At 45.4% G+C, this 3897-nt stretch overlaps 1 long non-coding RNA gene across 1 annotated transcript in view; it reads left to right on the forward strand.

The window, feature by feature from the left end:
• The window catches only part of LOC105756356 (uncharacterized), a 3718-nt gene extending 1963 nt beyond the window's left edge, over window positions 1–1755 (forward strand). The window contains exon 2 of the long non-coding RNA XR_001121496.1: window positions 1549–1755. This is a non-coding gene — a long non-coding RNA (uncharacterized LOC105756356). The remainder of the gene's footprint in view (window positions 1–1548) is intronic.
• The last annotated feature ends 2142 nt before the right edge of the window (window positions 1756–3897 follow it).

Raw genomic sequence — 3897 nt, forward strand, 5'->3', positions numbered from 1 at the left:
AATGCCCAAATGCCTTTAAACGGAGGTAGGATGAGTTAGGTTAAAGGAAATTTTAAAATATATGCATGTTTTAAGACAAACAAAAGAATGTCCTGATTTCTTGTAACGTGTTTTAATTCGGCGTTCAGATTATACAAGGCTGTCCCAGCACTCATGTTTAGGATTCCCAGTGGAAACCCAGGAGCAAAACAATCGCAGCACCACCTGCATTTAAATATGAGGGGGAAAAAGAAAAAGAAAGTGGTTCTATTGTGAAAGAAAGAAACTCCTGAAAATTGGCATCCCAAGATGCTAAGCACCCTGATAATGGCTGTTTCCATGGGTGATGAGAACATAGATTCCTTCTTTAAAAAGTGTATGCGACCTGAGATCCCCGATTCTCGATTCAGATGAGAAACTTTGGAAAGCACCAGGGTGCTAAAACGGCAGAGAGGAAGCCTGGCTTAACATCTCTGCAGCTACCAAAGGTCTGAGGAGCAAGAGCTGAGGGATGACATTAGCCTGAGGAGCCAAGGGGGAGAGCGGGAAGGGTGCTATTGCCCACCTGGGCAGGGGGCACTGGGCATTTTGCTCAAGCAGTGGCTTAGCCTCTCAGATGACAATCACAGGGCCAGCACGTTTAAAAAATATCTTCTTGGCACCCAGACCGTTATGAATAGAAAATCACCCATGTCTGCAAATCCACTGCAATCATGGTGTCAGCCGAGCTGTGATGTTCCCCGAGCGAACACCTGGAGGGTGTAAATCACGCAGCAGTAAACACTCGGGCAGGACGCAGGCTGCTGCGGCGCGGCATCTTTCCGCCAGGCCGGGAGTGATGAACCAGGCACTGCCCTGCCTAATAAATGCGTCTTTCACTGGAAAAGATCCCCTCCACCCCTTGCACGGCCTGGGAGCAGATTCTGTTTATGGGGGCAGCTTAGATAATGGACCCTCGCGACCCACCGGCTCTCGAGCTGGTGTCAGGAGCGAAGCAGTCAGATGTTCTGTCGTTATGAATGGCTTTACAACAGCCGGGGAAGGTGACCGGGGCTGTTTTCAAAGGCAGCTTGCGAAGATAAAATTCAAGGTTTGTTTTTTATATCATGTTAGTAAAATCATATTAATAGTCATAACAATAATAAAAACATCTATTAAAAAAATCCCCAAAGTTAGTAGAAATGAAAGCAGCTTTCCCTCTCTGAAAACGTACCGAATTATAATATAAAAGTAACTCCCTCTCCATGCCGACTTAAATTCCTTGGCTCTTATGGAGGGCCATCCTTTGGTGTATGCGATTGTTAGAACAATTCGCAAATGCCGGGAAAGCGGAGGGTGGTTGGTGGAATAGACCTCAAGGAAGATCACCTCCTTGGGAATTTCTTTGCATTCAAATGTCCTACTTTAAAAAAAAAAAAAAATCTTTCCTTATAATTATCTGGCTAGGAGGAGCCTTTAAATGATATCTTCTGTCTTCAGCCAGACAGACCTGAGGACAAATGAATGTAAACATTATAAAAGCAGCCTTCAGTTCAAGCTTTGTATGGCTTTATTCCTTTCTAGCCACAGCGCAGATTAGAGAAACGCAGGGAACTCGAGAGCAACTATTCTGCCTCCAGGATCAACCTTGCACCGAAGAAAAATAACCCAGAGAAATTATTCTTCAGCCTGAAACGAAGCCAGGATCAAATGGTTGGTGATCAGAGCAAATATTTAAATTGGATAAGTCAAATCGAGCATTATTAAATAAAGCTTGTTTAATATGTCTCGAACAGAGAACGTCTTTTGAAGAGCATTTTAAACCTGATATTAGAAACCTGGCCGCGTCGGTGTCTCAAGGCTTAATTGGTGTGCATGGGAATTTGTAGCCCTTACTATGAAAATTATGATACTCTCCCTCCATGGAGTGTTTTTTTTTTTTTTAACCCATGTGTAAAATGAAAGTAGAAAGGTTTTTAGGGAGGTATTTAAAACTGTTAATGCAATATAATAAATATGAGAAAACTGACCCGTGCTTTTCATGTGTGTTTGTAAGGTAAGCCCTGCTCGCAGGCGCAGTGACACGGGTGATGTACTCAGAGACGGGAACACCCACGTGTGGGGTGGCGCTTTCCCACACTGTGCAGTCCCAGCAGCAGCTGACCCGTGCTCCTACCAACCCTAAAACCACTCTCTAATGAGTTTTACAATATTTACATTTTGCATGTTATTTATATGACACCAGATGTCTACATTCAAAAGAAAAAAAAATCATTTGGAATATAAAATCCCACCCATTCCCTGCATTCATTAGCCGGTTAGATATTTGTGTTACCCCCTCGATACATCTCTGCTTTACAAGCCAACTCAAGCTGGGCCTCTGGCCCCTCAGAGGTCTGGAAAGCAGAAGATGGGGTATCTTCTCCCACTTCTGCATGACCAGGCTTGGTCTTTATTTCTGGGCCACAGTTTCTTCTTCTGTAAAAAGGAAGGGGACTTGATAATGTACGGAGACTTGTCCCAATGATAAGATTCTCTGCATCTCTCAAAGACCACTCTCTTACTCATTAAATTCTTCTGACATATGAGAATGGAATGTCTGAGAACTAGCTCTCAGCCAGGCCTTAGGCAAACTGGCATGAGATCCTACTATTGTATAAATCTGTGATCTTGGATAAGTCAGTCACCCAATGTCTTTCTACATTTGTCCTTGAAAGTGGTCTTAGAATACTCAGCCCATATTAGGGGTGATAAAAGGACTTCAAAAATACAAGCTGATATTTTTATTCACTTCATTATTATTTTTGTCAAGTCAGTTGGTTGGATACACACACCCACCAGGCCCACCTGGATTTTACCCTTCTGAGGCTGGTAGTCATATCTCCTCTCCAAATAGCTGGGGTGTTGATTTTTCAGCTCAGACCTACTTCAGATGATCAGCTTGGTTCTCTCCTGTTAAGTCTTGCCAGGCAACAGTACGGACACCAAATGAGAGTGTCCCGCAAGGCACTGGTAGGGAGTTGCTGAGGGCGGTCTGTGATACAGAACACTGGCCTCTATCGAGTGAGTGCAGCGGCAGGTACTGTTCCAGATGCAGTCCACGTATCCCTCATCTAATCCTGGAGAGGCCTTAGAATGCTCTTCTGAGCAGACACTCCTAACCACAGTACACACCCAGAGCTACAGGGCCCTGGAGACGATGTTGAGAAACATCTACAGTGCATCAGGAAGGCGCCAGGTGGGTGAGAAGCCACACCTCAGTCTTCAAGAGCTAAGGCGGGAACCCCAAGTCCCTGGTTTGAGTTCTCGCTCTCCCACCTTCTAGCTGATTCTTAATTTCATCATGCAAAGAAAATAGGTAAGGCTGCTCATTTGTTCTGTGCTTGACTTGAAGGTCCTTGTCTGGACAAGAAAAAAAAAAAACAACACATTGTCTTTGAGTTGATTCCGACTCATAGTAACCCTAGGGTGAGTACAACTGAAGATGCCTAAGGACAGAGGCTGTCAGGGTGGGGTCCCGAATCCACAGCATCACCAGGGGGCTTGTGAGGATGCAGATTCTCAGGCCCACCCAGACCCGCCAGATTGGAGACTCTAAGTATTAACAAGCCCTCCATGGATTCTGGGCAGCTAAGGTGGAGAACTAGTGCTCCAGAAAGTCCTCAAGTGCTCCTCCCATGAATCAACACCAGCAGCTGGGAAACCTGGGCTTTGTCTCCTTTGTAGCCCGAGGCAGTGTGCATCGCTGAGGCCCTTAACAAGGCATGCCTTTGGGACTGAATCTATGGCCTGCCTGGGACATAGGGAAGAGAAACCAGAAACAGCTCAGAAGACAGGTAACAGCTGGACCTGGGAGGCAGCTAAGAAAGAGGAGTTGAAAAGGTTTCAGGGTCAGAGACCTGTGGAGAGGGAGCAGCCAGTGATATCATCAACAACAAG

Source organism: Trichechus manatus, unplaced genomic scaffold (genome assembly GCF_000243295.1).
Source record: "Trichechus manatus latirostris isolate Lorelei unplaced genomic scaffold, TriManLat1.0 scaffold00053, whole genome shotgun sequence".
In the NCBI taxonomy this organism is placed as follows: Eukaryota; Metazoa; Chordata; class Mammalia; order Sirenia; family Trichechidae; genus Trichechus; species Trichechus manatus.